The 21336-nt window shown below is 36.9% G+C and overlaps 1 long non-coding RNA gene across 1 annotated transcript in view; it reads right to left on the bottom strand.

The window, feature by feature from the left end:
* The window catches only part of LOC118941207, a 104860-nt gene that overhangs the window by 25077 nt on the left and 58447 nt on the right, over nucleotides 1–21336 (bottom strand). Inside the window, exon 3 of the long non-coding RNA XR_005037538.1 lies at nucleotides 17643–17710. This is a non-coding gene — a long non-coding RNA (uncharacterized LOC118941207). The remainder of the gene's footprint in view (nucleotides 1–17642; nucleotides 17711–21336) is intronic.

Genomic DNA, 21336 nt, shown 5'->3' with positions numbered 1-21336 from the left:
ATGATGTTACCGCTGATCTATATGATGTTATAGCTGTTATAGCTTATCTACATGATGTTACAGCTGTTATAGCTGATCTACATGATGTTATAGCTGATCTACATGATGTTACAGCTGATCTACATGATGTTACCGCTGATCTACATGATGTTACCGCTGATCTACATGATGTTATAGCTGATCTACATGATGTTATAGCTGATCTACATGATGTTATAGCTGATCTACATGATGTTATAGCTGTTATAGCTGATCTACATGATGTTATAGCTGATCTACATGATGTTATAGCTGATCTACATGATGATATAGCTGATCTACATGATGTTATAGCTGATCTACATGTTGTTATAGATGATCTACATGATGTTATAGCTGTTATAGCTGATCTACATGATGTTACAGCTGATCTATATGATGTTATAGCTGTTATAGCTGATCTACATGATGTTACCGCTGATCTACATGATGTTATAGCTGTTATAGCTGATCTACATGATGTTACCGCTGATCTACATGATGTTATAGCTGATATACATGATGTTATAGCTGATCTACATGATGTTATAGCTGTTATAGCTGATCTACATGATGTTACCGCTGATCTACATGATGTTATAGCTGATCTACATGATGTTACCGCTGATCTACATGATGTTATAGCTGATCTACATGATGTTATAGCTGATCTACATGATGTTACAGCTGATCTACATGATGTTATAGCTGATCTACATGATGTTACAGCTGATCTACATGATGTTACCGCTGATCTACATGATGTTACCGCTGATCTACATGATGTTATAGCTGATCTACATGATGTTATAGCTGATCTACATGATGTTATAGCTGATCTACATGATGTTATAGCTGTTATAGCTGATCTACATGATGTTACCGCTGATCTACATGATGTTATAGCTGATCTACATGATGTTACCGCTGATCTACATGATGTTATAGCTGATCTACATGATGTTATAGATGATCTACATGATGTTATAGCTGTTATAGCTGATCTACATGATGTTACCGCTGATCTACATGATGTTATAGCTGATCTACATTATGTTACAGCTGTTATAGCTGATCTACATGATGTTATAGCTGATCTACATGATGTTATAGCTGATCTACATGATGTTATAGCTGATCTACATGATGTTACAGCTGATCTACATGATGTTACCGCTGATCTACATGATGTTACCGCTGATCTACATGATGTTATAGCTGATCTACATGATGTTATAGCTGATCTACATGATGTTATAGCTGATCTACATGATGTTATAGCTGATCTACATGATGTTATAGCTGTTATAGCTGATCTACATGATGTTACCGCTGATCTACATGATGTTATAGCTGATCTACATGATGTTACCGCTGATCTACATGATGTTATAGCTGATCTACATGATGTTATAGCTGATCTACATGATGTTACAGCTGATCTACATGATGTTATAGCTGATCTACATGATGTTACCGCTGATCTATATGATGTTATAGCTGTTATAGCTGATCTACATGATGTTACAGCTGTTATAGCTGATCTACATGATGTTATAGCTGATCTACATGATGTTACAGCTGATCTACCTGATGTTACCGCTGATCTACATGATGTTACCGCTGATCTACATGATGTTATAGCTGATCTACATGATGTTATAGCTGATCTACATGATGTTATAGCTGATCTACATGATGTTATAGCTGTTATAGCTGATCTACATGATGTTATAGCTGATCTACATGATGTTATAGCTGATCTACATGATGATATTGCTGATCTACATGATGTTATAGCTGATCTACATGTTGTTATAGATGATCTACATGATGTTATAGCTGTTATAGCTGATCTACATGATGTTACAGCTGATCTATATGATGTTATAGCTGTTATAGCTGATCTACATGATGTTACCGCTGATCTACATGATGTTATAGCTGTTATAGCTGATCTACATGATGTTACCGCTGATCTACATGATGTTATAGCTGATCTACATGATGTTATAGCTGATCTACATGATGTTATAGCTGTTATAGCTGATCTACATGATGTTACCGCTGATCTACATGATGTTATAGCTGATCTACATGATGTTACCGCTGATCTACATGATGTTATAGCTGATCTACATGATGTTATAGCTGATCTACATGATGTTACAGCTGATCTACATGATGTTACAGCTGATCTACATGATGTTACAGCTGATCTACATGATGTTACCGCTGATCTACATGATGTTACCGCTGATCTACATGATGTTATAGCTGATCTACATGATGTTATAGCTGATCTACATGATGTTATAGCTGATCTACATGATGTTATAGCTGATCTACATGATGTTATAGCTGTTATAGCTGATCTACATGATGTTACCGCTGATCTACATGATGTTATAGCTGATCTACATGATGTTACCGCTGATCTACATGATGTTATAGCTGATCTACATGATGTTATAGCTGATCTACATGATGTTACAGCTGATCTACATGATGTTATAGCTGATCTACATGATGTTACCGCTGATCTATATGATGTTATAGCTGTTATAGCTGATCTACATGATGTTACAGCTGTTATAGCTGATCTACATGATGTTATAGCTGATCTACATGATGTTACAGCTGATCTACATGATGTTACCGCTGATCTACATGATGTTACCGCTGATCTACATGATGTTATAGCTGATCTACATGATGTTATAGCTGATCTACATGATGTTATAGCTGATCTACATGATGTTATAGCTGTTATAGCTGATCTACATGATGTTATAGCTGATCTACATGATGTTATAGCTGATCTACATGATGATATAGCTGATCTACATGATGTTATAGCTGATCTACATGTTGTTATAGATGATCTACATGATGTTATAGCTGTTATAGCTGATCTACATGATGTTACCGCTGATCTACATGATGTTATAGCTGATCTAAATTATGTTACAGCTGTTATAGCTGATCTACATGATGTTATAGCTGATCTACATGATGTTATAGCTGATCTACATGATGTTATAGCTGATCTACATGATGTTACAGCTGATCTGTATGATGTTATAGCTGTTATAGCTGATCTACATGATGTTACCGCTGATCTACATGATGTTATAGCTGTTATAGCTGATCTACATGATGTTACCGCTGATCTACATGATGTTATAGCTGATCTACATGATGTTATAGCTGATCTACATGATGTTATAGCTGTTATAGCTGATCTACATGATGTTACCGCTGATCTACATGATGTTATAGCTGATCTACATGATGTTACCGCTGATCTACATGATGTTATAGCTGATCTACATGATGTTATAGCTGATCTACATGATGTTACAGCTGATCTACATGATGTTATAGCTGATCTACATGATGTTATAGCTGATCTGCATGATGTTATAGCTGATCTACATGATGTTATAGCTGTTATAGCTGATCTACATGATGTTATAGCTGTTATAGCTGATCTACATGATGTTACAGCTGATCTACATGATGTTATAGCTGATCGACATGATGTTACCGCTGATCTATATGATGTTATAGCTGTTATAGCTGATCTACATGATGTTATAGCTGTTATAGCTGATCTACATGATGTTATAGCTGATCTACATGATGTTACCGCTGATCTTCATGATGTTATAGCTGATCTACATGATGTTACCGCTGATCTACATGATGTTATAGCTGTTATAGCTGATCTACATGATGTTACAGCTGATCTACATGATGTTATAGCTGATCTACATGATGTTAACACTGATCTACATGATGTTACCGCTGATCTACATGATGTTATAGCTGATTTACATGATGTTATAGCTGTTATAGCTGATCTACATGATGTTATAGCTGATCTACATGATGTTATAGCTGATCTACATGATGTTATAGCTGATCTACATGATGTTATAGCTGATCTACATGATGTTATAGCTGTTATAGCTTATCTACATGATGTTACCGCTGATCTACATGATGTTATAGCTGATCTACATGATGTTATAGCTGTTATAGCTGATCTACATGATGTTATAGCTGATCTACATGATGTTATAGCTGATCTACATGATGTTACCGCTGATCTACATTATGTTATAGCTGATCTACATGATGTTATAGCTGATCTACATGATGTTATAGCTGATCTACATGATGTTACCGCTGATCTACATGATGTTATAGCTGTTATAGCTGATCTACATGATGTTACAGCTGATCTACATGATGTTATAGCTGATCTACATGATGTTAACACTGATCTACATGATGTTACCGCTGATCTACATGATGTTATAGCTGATCTACATGATGTTATAGCTGTTATAGCTGATCTACATGATGTTATAGCTGATCTACATGATGTTATAGCTGATCTACATGATGTTATAGCTGATCTACATGATGTTATAGCTGATCTACATGATGTTATAGCTGTTATAGCTTATCTACATGATGTTACCGCTGATCTACATGATGTTATAGCTGATCTACATGATGTTATAGCTGTTATAGCTGATCTACATGATGTTATAGCTGATCTACATGATGTTATAGCTGATCTACATGATGTTACCGCTGATCTACATTATGTTATAGCTGATCTACATGATGTTATAGCTGATCTACATGATGTTATAGCTGATCTACATGATGTTACCGCTGATCTACATGATGTTATAGCTGATCTACATGATGTTACCGCTGATCTACATGATGTTATAGCTGATCTACATGATGTTATAGCTGATCTACATGATGTTATAGCTGATCTACATGATGTTACCGCTGATCTACATGATGTTATAGCTGATCTACATGATGTTATAGCTGATCTACATGATGTTACCGCTGATCAACATGATGTTACAGCTGATCTACATGATGTTATAGCTGATCTACATGATATTATAGCTGATCTGCATGATGTTATAGCTGATCTACATGATGTTATATTTGATCTACATGATGTTACAGCTGATCTATATGATGTTATAGCTGTTATAGCTGATCTACATGATGTTACCGCTGATCTACATGATGTTACAGCTGTTATAGCTGATCTACATGATGTTACCGCTGATCTACATGATGTTATAGCTGATCTACATGATGTTATAGCTGATCTACATGATGTTACCGCTGATCTATATGATGTTATAGCTGTTATAGCTGATCTACATGATGTTATAGCTGTTATAGCTGATCTACATGACGTTATAGCTGTTATAGCTGATCTACATGATGTTACAGCTGATCTACATGATGTTATAGCTGTTATAGCTGATCTACATGATGTTATAGCTGATCTACATGATGTTACCGCTGATCTACATGATGTTATAGCTGATCTACATGATGTTACAGCTGTTATAGCTGATCTACATGATGTTATAGCTGATCTACATGATGTTACAGCTGTTATAGCTGATCTACATGATGTTATAGCTGATCTACATGATGTTACAGCTGATCTGCATGATGTTATAGCTGATCTACATGATGTTATAGCTGATCTACATGATGTTATAGCTGATCTACATGATGTTACCGCTGATCTACATGATGTTATAGCTGATCTACATGATGTTACAGCTGATCTGCATGATGTTATAGCTGATCTACATGATGTTATAGCTGATCTACATGATGTTATAGCTGATCTACATGATGTTACCGCTGATCTACATGATGTTATAGCTGATCTACATGATGTTACCGCTGATCTACATGATGTTATAGCTGTTATAGCTGATCTACATGATGTTATAGCTGTTATAGCTGATCTACATGCTGTTACCGCTGATCTACATGATGTTATAGCTGATCTACATGATGTTATAGCTGATCTACATGTTGTTATAGCTGATCTACATGTTGTTATAGCTGATCTGCATGATGTTATAGCTGTTATAGCTGATCTGCATGATGTTATAGCTGATCTACATGATGTTATAGCTGATCTACATGATGTTATAGCTGATCTACATGTTGTTATAGCTGATCTACATGATGTTACCGCTGATCTACATGATGTTACAGCTGATCTACATTATGTTATAGCTGATCTACATGATGTTATAGCTGTTATAGCTGATCTACATGATGTTATAGCTGATCTACATGATGTTATAGCTGATCTACATGATTTTATAGCTGATCTACATGATGTTATAGCTGATCTACATGTTGTTATAGCTGATCTACATGATGTTATAGCTGATCTACATGATGTTATAGCTGATCTACATGATGTTATAGCTGATCTACATGATGTTACCGCTGATCTACATGATGTTACAGCTGATCTACATGATGTTATAGCTGATCTACATGATGTTATAGCTGTTATAGCTGATCTACATGATGTTATAGCTGATCTACATGATGTTATAGCTGATCTACATGATTTTATAGCTGATCTACATGATGTTATAGCTGTTATAGCTGATCTACATGATGTTATAGCTGATCTACATGATGTTATAGCTGATCTACATGAGGTTATAGCTGATCTACATGATGTCATAGCTTATCTACATGATGTTATAGCTGATCTACATGATGTTATAGCTGTTATAGCTGATCTACATGATGTTATAGCTGATCTGCATGATGTTATAGCTGATCTACATGATGTTATAGCTGATCTACATGATGTTACAGCTGATCTACATGATGTTACAGCTGTTATAGCTGATCTACATGATGTTATAGCTGATCTACATGATGTTATAGCTGATCTACATGATGTTACAGCTGATCTGCATGATGTTATAGCTGATCTACATGATGTTATAGCTGATCTACATGATGTTATAGCTGATCTACATGATGTTACCGCTGATCTACATGATGTTATAGCTGATCTACATGATGTTACAGCTGATCTGCATGATGTTATAGCTGATCTACATGATGTTATAGCTGATCTACATGATGTTATAGCTGATCTACATGATGTTACCGCTGATCTACATGATGTTATAGCTGATCTACATGATGTTACCGCTGATCTACATGATGTTATAGCTGTTATAGCTGATCTACATGATGTTATAGCTGTTATAGCTGATCTACATGCTGTTACCGCTGATCTACATGATGTTATAGCTGATCTACATGATGTTATAGCTGATCTACATGACGTTATAGCTGTTATAGCTGATCTACATGATGTTACAGCTGATCTACATGATGTTATAGCTGTTATAGCTGATCTACATGATGTTATAGCTGATCTACATGATGTTACCGCTGATCTACATGATGTTATAGCTGATCTACATGATGTTACAGCTGTTATAGCTGATCTACATGATGTTATAGCTGATCTACATGATGTTACAGCTGTTATAGCTGATCTACATGATGTTATAGCTGATCTACATGATGTTACAGCTGATCTGCATGATGTTATAGCTGATCTACATGATGTTATAGCTGATCTACATGATGTTATAGCTGATCTACATGATGTTACCGCTGATCTACATGATGTTATAGCTGATCTACATGATGTTACAGCTGATCTGCATGATGTTATAGCTGATCTACATGATGTTATAGCTGATCTACATGATGTTATAGCTGATCTACATGATGTTACCGCTGATCTACATGATGTTATAGCTGATCTACATGATGTTACCGCTGATCTACATGATGTTATAGCTGTTATAGCTGATCTACATGATGTTATAGCTGTTATAGCTGATCTACATGCTGTTACCGCTGATCTACATGATGTTATAGCTGATCTACATGATGTTATAGCTGATCTACATGTTGTTATAGCTGATCTACATGTTGTTATAGCTGATCTGCATGATGTTATAGCTGTTATAGCTGATCTGCATGATGTTATAGCTGATCTACATGATGTTATAGCTGATCTACATGATGTTATAGCTGATCTACATGTTGTTATAGCTGATCTACATGATGTTACCGCTGATCTACATGATGTTACAGCTGATCTACATTATGTTATAGCTGATCTACATGATGTTATAGCTGTTATAGCTGATCTACATGATGTTATAGCTGATCTACATGATGTTATAGCTGATCTACATGATTTTATAGCTGATCTACATGATGTTATAGCTGATCTACATGTTGTTATAGCTGATCTACATGATGTTATAGCTGATCTACATGATGTTATAGCTGATCTACATGATGTTATAGCTGATCTACATGATGTTACCGCTGATCTACATGATGTTACAGCTGATCTACATGATGTTATAGCTGATCTACATGATGTTATAGCTGTTATAGCTGATCTACATGATGTTATAGCTGATCTACATGATGTTATAGCTGATCTACATGATTTTATAGCTGATCTACATGATGTTATAGCTGTTATAGCTGATCTACATGATGTTATAGCTGATCTACATGATGTTATAGCTGATCTACATGAGGTTATAGCTGATCTACATGATGTCATAGCTTATCTACATGATGTTATAGCTGATCTACATGATGTTATAGCTGTTATAGCTGATCTACATGATGTTATAGCTGATCTGCATGATGTTATAGCTGATCTACATGATGTTATAGCTGATCTACATGATGTTACAGCTGATCTACATGATGTTACAGCTGTTATAGCTGATCTACATGATGTTATAGCTGATCTACATGATGTTATAGCTGATCTACATGATGTTACAGCTGATCTGCATGATGTTATAGCTGATCTACATGATGTTATAGCTGATCTACATGATGTTATAGCTGATCTACATGATGTTACCGCTGATCTACATGATGTTATAGCTGATCTACATGATGTTACAGCTGATCTGCATGATGTTATAGCTGATCTACATGATGTTATAGCTGATCTACATGATGTTATAGCTGATCTACATGATGTTACCGCTGATCTACATGATGTTATAGCTGATCTACATGATGTTACCGCTGATCTACATGATGTTATAGCTGTTATAGCTGATCTACATGATGTTATAGCTGTTATAGCTGATCTACATGCTGTTACCGCTGATCTACATGATGTTATAGCTGATCTACATGATGTTATAGCTGATCTACATGTTGTTATAGCTGATCTACATGTTGTTATAGCTGATCTGCATGATGTTATAGCTGTTATAGCTGATCTGCATGATGTTATAGCTGATCTACATGATGTTATAGCTGATCTACATGATGTTATAGCTGATCTACATGTTGTTATAGCTGATCTACATGATGTTACCGCTGATCTACATGATGTTACAGCTGATCTACATTATGTTATAGCTGATCTACATGATGTTATAGCTGATCTACATGATGTTATAGCTGATCTACATGATGTTATAGCTGATCTACATGATGTTATAGCTGTTATAGCTGATCTACATGATGTTATAGCTGATCTACATGATGTTATAGCTGATCTACATGATGATATAGCTGATCTACATGATGTTATAGCTGATCTACATGTTGTTATAGATGATCTACATGATGTTATAGCTGTTATAGCTGATCTACATGATGTTACAGCTGATCTATATGATGTTATAGCTGTTATAGCTGATCTACATGATGTTACCGCTGATCTACATGATGTTATAGCTGTTATAGCTGATCTACATGATGTTACCGCTGATCTACATGATGTTATAGCTGATCTACATGATGTTATAGCTGATCTACATGATGTTATAGCTGTTATAGCTGATCTACATGATGTTACCGCTGATCTACATGATGTTATAGCTGATCTACATGATGTTACCGCTGATCTACATGATGTTATAGCTGATCTACATGATGTTATAGCTGATCTACATGATGTTACAGCTGATCTACATGATGTTACAGCTGATCTACATGATGTTACAGCTGATCTACATGATGTTACCGCTGATCTACATGATGTTACCGCTGATCTACATGATGTTATAGCTGATCTACATGATGTTATAGCTGATCTACATGATGTTATAGCTGATCTACATGATGTTATAGCTGATCTACATGATGTTATAGCTGTTATAGCTGATCTACATGATGTTACCGCTGATCTACATGATGTTATAGCTGATCTACATGATGTTACCGCTGATCTACATGATGTTATAGCTGATCTACATGATGTTATAGCTGATCTACATGATGTTACAGCTGATCTACATGATGTTATAGCTGATCTACATGATGTTACCGCTGATCTATATGATGTTATAGCTGTTATAGCTGATCTACATGATGTTACAGCTGTTATAGCTGATCTACATGATGTTATAGCTGATCTACATGATGTTACAGCTGATCTACATGATGTTACCGCTGATCTACATGATGTTACCGCTGATCTACATGATGTTATAGCTGATCTACATGATGTTATAGCTGATCTACATGATGTTATAGCTGATCTACATGATGTTATAGCTGTTATAGCTGATCTACATGATGTTATAGCTGATCTACATGATGTTATAGCTGATCTACATGATGATATAGCTGATCTACATGATGTTATAGCTGATCTACATGTTGTTATAGATGATCTACATGATGTTATAGCTGTTATAGCTGATCTACATGATGTTACCGCTGATCTACATGATGTTATAGCTGATCTACATGATGTTATAGCTGATCTACATGATGTTATAGCTGATCTACATGATGTTACAGCTGATCTATATGATGTTATAGCTGTTATAGCTGATCTACATGATGTTACCGCTGATCTACATGATGTTATAGCTGTTATAGCTGATCTACATGATGTTACCGCTGATCTACATGATGTTATAGCTGATCTACATGATGTTATAGCTGATCTACATGATGTTATAGCTGTTATAGCTGATCTACATGATGTTACCGCTGATCTACATGATGTTATAGCTGATCTACATGATGTTACCGCTGATCTACATGATGTTATAGCTGATCTACATGATGTTATAGCTGATCTACATGATGTTACAGCTGATCTACATGATGTTATAGCTGATCTACATGATGTTATAGCTGATCTGCATGATGTTATAGCTGATCTACATGATGTTATAGCTGTTATAGCTGATCTACATGATGTTATAGCTGTTATAGCTGATCTACATGATGTTACAGCTGATCTACATGATGTTATAGCTGATCGACATGATGTTACCGCTGATCTATATGATGTTATAGCTGTTATAGCTGATCTACATGATGTTATAGCTGTTATAGCTGATCTACATGATGTTATAGCTGATCTACATGATGTTACCGCTGATCTTCATGATGTTATAGCTGATCTACATGATGTTACCGCTGATCTACATGATGTTATAGCTGTTATAGCTGATCTACATGATGTTACAGCTGATCTACATGATGTTATAGCTGATCTACATGATGTTAACACTGATCTACATGATGTTACCGCTGATCTACATGATGTTATAGCTGATCTACATGATGTTATAGCTGTTATAGCTGATCTACATGATGTTATAGCTGATCTACATGATGTTATAGCTGATCTACATGATGTTATAGCTGATCTACATGATGTTATAGCTGATCTACATGATGTTATAGCTGTTATAGCTTATCTACATGATGTTACCGCTGATCTACATGATGTTATAGCTGATCTACATGATGTTATAGCTGTTATAGCTGATCTACATGATGTTATAGCTGATCTACATGATGTTATAGCTGATCTACATGATGTTACCGCTGATCTACATTATGTTATAGCTGATCTACATGATGTTATAGCTGATCTACATGATGTTATAGCTGATCTACATGATGTTACCGCTGATCTACATGATGTTATAGCTGTTATAGCTGATCTACATGATGTTACAGCTGATCTACATGATGTTATAGCTGATCTACATGATGTTAACACTGATCTACATGATGTTACCGCTGATCTACATGATGTTATAGCTGATCTACATGATGTTATAGCTGTTATAGCTGATCTACATGATGTTATAGCTGATCTACATGATGTTATAGCTGATCTACATGATGTTATAGCTGATCTACATGATGTTATAGCTGATCTACATGATGTTATAGCTGTTATAGCTTATCTACATGATGTTACCGCTGATCTACATGATGTTATAGCTGATCTACATGATGTTATAGCTGTTATAGCTGATCTACATGATGTTATAGCTGATCTACATGATGTTATAGCTGATCTACATGATGTTACCGCTGATCTACATTATGTTATAGCTGATCTACATGATGTTATAGCTGATCTACATGATGTTATAGCTGATCTACATGATGTTACCGCTGATCTACATGATGTTATAGCTGATCTACATGATGTTACCGCTGATCTACATGATGTTATAGCTGATCTACATGATGTTATAGCTGATCTACATGATGTTATAGCTGATCTACATGATGTTACCGCTGATCTACATGATGTTATAGCTGATCTACATGATGTTATAGCTGATCTACATGATGTTACCGCTGATCAACATGATGTTACAGCTGATCTACATGATGTTATAGCTGATCTACATGATATTATAGCTGATCTGCATGATGTTATAGCTGATCTACATGATGTTATATTTGATCTACATGATGTTACAGCTGATCTATATGATGTTATAGCTGTTATAGCTGATCTACATGATGTTACCGCTGATCTACATGATGTTATAGCTGTTATAGCTGATCTACATGATGTTACAGCTGATCTACATGATGTTATAGCTGATCTACATGATGTTAACACTGATCTACATGATGTTACCGCTGATCTACATGATGTTATAGCTGATCTACATGATGTTATAGCTGTTATAGCTGATCTACATGATGTTATAGCTGATCTACATGATGTTATAGCTGATCTACATGATGTTATAGCTGATCTACATGATGTTATAGCTGATCTACATGATGTTATAGCTGTTATAGCTTATCTACATGATGTTACCGCTGATCTACATGATGTTATAGCTGATCTACATGATGTTATAGCTGTTATAGCTGATCTACATGATGTTATAGCTGATCTACATGATGTTACCGCTGATCTACATGATGTTACAGCTGTTATAGCTGATCTACATGATGTTACCGCTGATCTACATGATGTTATAGCTGATCTACATGATGTTATAGCTGATCTACATGATGTTACCGCTGATCTATATGATGTTATAGCTGTTATAGCTGATCTACATGATGTTATAGCTGTTATAGCTGATCTACATGACGTTATAGCTGTTATAGCTGATCTACATGATGTTACAGCTGATCTACATGATGTTATAGCTGTTATAGCTGATCTACATGATGTTATAGCTGATCTACATGATGTTACCGCTGATCTACATGATGTTATAGCTGATCTACATGATGTTACAGCTGTTATAGCTGATCTACATGATGTTATAGCTGATCTACATGATGTTACAGCTGTTATAGCTGATCTACATGATGTTATAGCTGATCTACATGATGTTACAGCTGATCTGCATGATGTTATAGCTGATCTACATGATGTTATAGCTGATCTACATGATGTTATAGCTGATCTACATGATGTTACCGCTGATCTACATGATGTTATAGCTGATCTACATGATGTTACAGCTGATCTGCATGATGTTATAGCTGATCTACATGATGTTATAGCTGATCTACATGATGTTATAGCTGATCTACATGATGTTACCGCTGATCTACATGATGTTATAGCTGATCTACATGATGTTACCGCTGATCTACATGATGTTATAGCTGTTATAGCTGATCTACATGATGTTATAGCTGTTATAGCTGATCTACATGCTGTTACCGCTGATCTACATGATGTTATAGCTGATCTACATGATGTTATAGCTGATCTACATGTTGTTATAGCTGATCTACATGTTGTTATAGCTGATCTGCATGATGTTATAGCTGTTATAGCTGATCTGCATGATGTTATAGCTGATCTACATGATGTTATAGCTGATCTACATGATGTTATAGCTGATCTACATGTTGTTATAGCTGATCTACATGATGTTACCGCTGATCTACATGATGTTACAGCTGATCTACATTATGTTATAGCTGATCTACATGATGTTATAGCTGTTATAGCTGATCTACATGATGTTATAGCTGATCTACATGATGTTATAGCTGATCTACATGATTTTATAGCTGATCTACATGATGTTATAGCTGATCTACATGTTGTTATAGCTGATCTACATGATGTTATAGCTGATCTACATGATGTTATAGCTGATCTACATGATGTTATAGCTGATCTACATGATGTTACCGCTGATCTACATGATGTTACAGCTGATCTACATGATGTTATAGCTGATCTACATGATGTTATAGCTGTTATAGCTGATCTACATGATGTTATAGCTGATCTACATGATGTTATAGCTGATCTACATGATTTTATAGCTGATCTACATGATGTTATAGCTGTTATAGCTGATCTACATGATGTTATAGCTGATCTACATGATGTTATAGCTGATCTACATGAGGTTATAGCTGATCTACATGATGTCATAGCTTATCTACATGATGTTATAGCTGATCTACATGATGTTATAGCTGTTATAGCTGATCTACATGATGTTATAGCTGATCTGCATGATGTTATAGCTGATCTACATGATGTTATAGCTGATCTACATGATGTTACAGCTGATCTACATGATGTTACAGCTGTTATAGCTGATCTACATGATGTTATAGCTGATCTACATGATGTTATAGCTGATCTACATGATGTTACAGCTGATCTGCATGATGTTATAGCTGATCTACATGATGTTATAGCTGATCTACATGATGTTATAGCTGATCTACATGATGTTACCGCTGATCTACATGATGTTATAGCTGATCTACATGATGTTACAGCTGATCTGCATGATGTTATAGCTGATCTACATGATGTTATAGCTGATCTACATGATGTTATAGCTGATCTACATGATGTTACCGCTGATCTACATGATGTTATAGCTGATCTACATGATGTTACCGCTGATCTACATGATGTTATAGCTGTTATAGCTGATCTACATGATGTTATAGCTGTTATAGCTGATCTACATGCTGTTACCGCTGATCTACATGATGTTATAGCTGATCTACATGATGTTATAGCTGATCTACATGTTGTTATAGCTGATCTACATGTTGTTATAGCTGATCTGCATGATGTTATAGCTGTTATAGCTGATCTGCATGATGTTATAGCTGATCTACATGATGTTATAGCTGATCTACATGATGTTATAGCTGATCTACATGTTGTTATAGCTGATCTACATGATGTTACCGCTGATCTACATGATGTTACAGCTGATCTACATTATGTTATAGCTGATCTACATGATGTTATAGCTGTTATAGCTGATCTACATGATGTTATAGCTGATCTACATGATGTTATAGCTGATCTACATGATTTTATAGCTGATCTACATGATGTTATAGCTGATCTACATGTTGTTATAGCTGATCTACATGATGTTATAGCTGATCTACATGATGTTATAGCTGATCTACATGATGTTATAGCTGATCTACATGATGTTACCGCTGATCTACATGATGTTACAGCTGATCTACATGATGTTATAGCTGATCTACATGATGTTATAGCTGTTATAGCTGATCTACATGATGTTATAGCTGATCTACATGATGTTATAGCTGATCTACATGATTTTATAGCTGATCTACATGATGTTATAGCTGTTATAGCTGATCTACATGATGTTATAGCTGATCTACATGATGTTATAGCTGATCTACATGAGGTTATAGCTGATCTACATGATGTCATAGCTGATCTACATGATGTTATAGCTGATCTACATGATGTTATAGCTGTTATAGCTGATCTACATGATGTTATAGCTGATCTGCATGATGTTATAGCTGATCTACATGATGTTATAGCTGATCTACATGATGTTACAGCTGATCTACATGATGTTACAGCTGTTATAGCTGATCTACATGATGTTATAGCTGATCTACATGATGTTATAGCTGATCTACATGATGTTACAGCTGATCTGCATGATGTTATAGCTGATCTACATGATGTTATAGCTGATCTACATGATGTTATAGCTGATCTACATGATGTTACCGCTGATCTACATGATGTTATAGCTGATCTACATGATGTTACAGCTGATCTGCATGATGTTATAGCTGATCGACATGATGTTATAGCTGATCTACATGATGTTATAGCTGATCTACATGATCTTACCGCTGATCTACATGATGTTATAGCTGATCTACATGATGTTACCGCTGATCTACATGATGTTATAGCTGTTATAGCTGATCTACATGATGTTATAGCTGTTATAGCTGATCTACATGATGTTATAGCTGATCTACATGTTGTTATAGCTGATCTACATGTTGTTATAGCTGATCTGCATGATGTTATAGCTGTTATAGCTGATCTGCATGATGTTATAGCTGATCTACATGATGTTATAGCTGATCTACATGTTGTTATAGCTGATCTACATGATGTTACCGCTGATCTACATGATGTTACAGCTGATCTACATTATGTTATAGCTGATCTACATGATGTTATAGCTGTTATAGCTGATCTACATGATGTTATAGCTGATCTACATGATGTTATAGCTGATCTACATGATTTTATAGCTGATCTACATGATGTTATAGCTGATCTACATGTTGTTATAGCTGATCTACATGATGTTATAGCTGATCTACATGATGTTATAGCTGATCTACATGATGTTATAGCTGATCTACATGATGTTACCGCTGATCTACATGATGTTACAGCTGATCTACATGATGTTATAGCTGATCTACATGATGTTATAGCTGTTATAGCTGATCTACATGATGTTATAGCTGATCTACATGATGTTATAGCTGATCTACATGATTTTATAGCTGATCTACATGATGTTATAGCTGTTATAGCTGATCTACATGATGTTATAGCTGATCTACATGATGTTATAGCTGATCTACATGAGGTTATAGCTGATCTACATGATGTCATAGCTGATCTACATGATGTTATAGCTGATCTACATGATGTTATAGCTGTTATAGCTGATCTACATGATGTTATAGCTGATCTGCATGATGTTATAGCTGATCTACATGATGTTATAGCTGATCTACATGATGTTACAGCTGATCTACATGATGTTATAGCTGATCTACATGATGTTATAGCTGATCTACATGATGTTATAGCTGATCTACATGATGATATAGCTGATCTACATGATGTTATAGCTGAGCTACATGATGTTACAGCTGATCTATATGATGTTATAGCTGTTATAGCTGATCTACATGATGTTACAGCTGTTATAGCTGATCTACATGATGTTATAGCTGATCTACATGATGTTATAGCTGTTATAGCTGATCTACATGATGTTATAGCTGATCTACATGATGTTACAGCTGATCTACATGATGTTATAGCTGATCTACATGATGTTATAGCTGATCTACACAATGTTACAATCTAGTATAGTAAATAAACCAGCTGTGGCCCCTACCTGCTCTTGGGTCAGTCCTCTGTACCTTATCCCTCCATCTCTGGGAGGACGGATGATAGCACAGCCTCCTGAGAACGAGAGGAGAGACACACCGTCAGATAAATGAGAGATGACCAGGACATGAGGAGAGACACACCGTCAGATAAATGAGAGATGACCAGGACATGAGGAGAGACACACCGTCAGATAAATGAGAGATGACCAGGACATGAGGAGAGCCAGCCAGCCAGCCCTTCATAGTGCACTGCATTCCCTTTATAGTGCACTACATTCCCTTCATAGTGCACTACATTCCCTTTATAGTGCACTACATTCCCTTTATAGTGCACTACATTCCCTTTATAGTGCACTACATTCCCTTTATAGTGCACTACATTCCTTTTATAGTGCACTACATTCCCTTTAGTGCACTACATTCCCTTTATAGTGCACTACATTCCTTTTATAGTGCACTACATTCCCTTTATAGTGCACTACATTCCCTTTATAGTGCACTACATTCCTTTTATAGTGCACTACATTCCCTTTATAGTGCACTACATTCCTTTTATAGTGCACTACATTCCCTTTATAGTGCACTACATTCCCTTTATAGTGCACTACATTCCCTTTATAGTGCACTACATTCCTTTTATAGTGCACTATGAGAATTGGGATGCACCCCTATATGTCATATCTGATCATGGCCACTAGGTGGAGCGCTATACCTACTGTCTACTTATCAGACATGGACCTCTGTCTTATTATGATTCCTCGCCTCCTTTTCAACCGTATTGGAGGAGGAGATTAAGATTCTGGTCTTCTTCTCCAATGGGTTTTGAGAGGGAGGCGAGGAGAGAGGATGCGAGGATGCCAGGACCTCGTCTAGGGGAGATAGCACACAGGAGGTATAGCCAGGACCTCGTCTAGGGGAGATAACACACAGGAGGTATAGCCAGGACCTCGTCTAGGGGAGATAACACACAGGAGGTAGCCAGGACCTCGTCTAGGGGAGATAACACACAGGAGGTAGCGGAGATAACACACAGGAGGTAGCCAGGCTCCTGATGAAGACATCAACAGACCTTTCATGTTGACAGAGGAGTGAACTCTCCCTGCTTATCAGGCTAATCACACATACACACACACACACACACACTCACTCACTCACTCACTCACTCACACACTCACTCACACACACCACACCACTCCCCAACACCTCGCAATACATCAAAAATTAGGCAACCATTTAAATTAGCACAATGGTACTAGCTGATTAACGTCGTAGCCTAGCTTCACACTGTTGCTGTCGAGACCCCCCCGTAACTGTTATAATTGAACGTCACCTCATTTTAAAGGATGTCACTGCTGCCATCCACGTAGCATAACGTCTCTCTCTCTCTCTCTACTGCTGTAGTCGTGTTGTCAGTGTTAGCTGATTAACAGTGTAGCAGACCAACTAGCTATAGGTTTTGTCTAATAGATAACTAACTTGCCTGTGTCCTCTCAACAGTCCACATAGGATAGTGTTTCTCACATAGATAGCATTTCTATTTCTGTGGGTATTGTGGGTATTGTGGGTATTGCGTCTGCTCTGCTGCGTTGTACCTCTCTCTCTTCAGAGGAGGCTCCTCGGAGGAGGAAGGGGAGGACTATCCTCCTCAGTGAATTTCATAAAAAATAAAAAAAACTATAGTAAATATAATCACTTCACCAAATCATAGATTAAAACACTGTTTTGCAATGAAGGTCTACAGTAGCCTCAACAGCACTCTGTAGGGTAGCACCATGGTGTAGCCGGAGGACAGATAGCTTCCGTCCTCCTCTGGGTACATTGATTTTCAATACAAAACACAGGAAGCTCATGGATCTCACCCCATTCCATAGACTTCCACAGTAAATATGACAACTTCTGGAGGACATCCTCCAACCTATCAGAGCTTTTGCAGTATGAACTGACATGTTGTCCACCCAATCAAAGGATCAGAAAATGAATCTAGTACTGAAAGCATAAGCTACAGCTAGCTAGCACTGCAGTTCATAAAATGTGGTGAGTAGTTTTTATTTATTTAACTAGGCATTGATTTTCAAATCAAGTCAGTTAAGAATTGTATTTACAATGACAGCCTAGGAACAGTGGGTTAACTGCCTTGTTCAGGGGAACAGTGGGTTAACTGCCTTGCTCCGGGGAACAGTGGGTTAACTGCCTTGTTGAGAGGAACAGTGGGTTAACTGCCTTGTTCAGGGACAGAACGACATATTTTTATCTTGTCAGCTTGGTGATTTGATCTAACAACCTTTACGGTTACTGGCACAACGCTCTAACCACTAGGCTACCTGCCGCCTGACTCAAAGAGAGAGAAAGACAATCATTGAACAGTTTTGAACAAATTAATTTCTTCCAAAATGAAGGAGAAGCAAGAGAGAGATAGAGAGAGATATTTCGTTTAAAAAAGTATTCACTTACTTAGTTAGCAAATGCAGCTAGCTAGTTTTGCCTACTGAAACAAGCCTGCCCAAACAGAGGGATGCTATAGCTGGCAGGGTTTACTAATGCGTTAGTTCTATTAGCTATGATGACTATGACGTTACATTAGCTAATATGTTGACAACGAGGATTAGCGTGTATGTATAGCGGTCATGGTATGGTTTGGCTTGGAAATGGGTTTTTTTCGCCCGGGTTACATACAGCTGATGTGTTGTGCGTTGTCAAGGTAACAGTTGAGAGGAATAAAGCGCATAGATACGAGAAGGAATAAAACGTGGCTGTTATGAAAGTGAACTGCATTTATGTGTGATCAGGGGTGTATTCATTCCGATTCTGTTGAAATACGTTTCTTAACCGCAAGCAAACTAAACAAAAACGGGAATAAACATACCTGAATTTGTCCAGTAGAAACTCTCTTTTTGCAACTGTTGGACAAATGATTACACTCTTGATCAGCTATATGCAGGCAAGAGTGTGCAAGGCGATATTGAATGTGTCACTGTCTGTCACCTCAAATGTTTCTCTCCACATGTGTGCACCTACGTTGTACATTTTTCATTCATACGCTAGGTTGTAGCAACCTCATGATGGGTATAGGGAAAATGTGATTATCATGTAGTAGCCTAAACCTATTGATGTTACATTGAACTGGGTGAATGGAATATGAATGACAGTCATCCAATATGCTGTAATAGAAATAAGGCCATGCCTCATCTTCCTACCTCATCTTAAAACAGCATTGACCGCCATTGCTCTCTATCCCCCAGCTCCCTGAGAGTATATGTATATATTCCCCTTCAAGGAAGGTTGCATCTGCAACCTACGATTACGGCCAGGTTTAACCACAGTGTCACCTCCTAATTCCCACTGCCCCGTCCGGGTTCATCCACAGTGTCACCTCCTAATTCCTACTGCCCCATCTGGGTTCATCCACAGTGTCAACTCCTAATTCCCACTGCCCCGTCCGGGTTCATCCACAGTGTCACCTCCTAATTCCCACTGCCCCATCTGGGTTCATCCACAGTGTCACCTCCTAATTCCCACTGCCCCGTCCGGGTTCATCCACAGTGTCACCTCCTAATTCCCACTGCCCCATCTGGGTTCATCCACAGTGTCACCTCCTAATTCCCACTGCCCCATCTGGGTTCATCCACAGTGTCACCTCCTAATTCCCACTGCCCCGTCCGGGTTCATCCACAGTGTCACCTCCTAATTCCCACTGCCCCG

The sequence above is a fragment of the Oncorhynchus mykiss genome, chromosome 18 (genome assembly GCF_013265735.2).
Source record: "Oncorhynchus mykiss isolate Arlee chromosome 18, USDA_OmykA_1.1, whole genome shotgun sequence".
In the NCBI taxonomy this organism is placed as follows: Eukaryota; Metazoa; Chordata; class Actinopteri; order Salmoniformes; family Salmonidae; genus Oncorhynchus; species Oncorhynchus mykiss.
The sequence above is the reverse complement of the archived record's forward strand: the minus strand, read 5'-3'. Positions and strand labels throughout refer to the sequence as shown.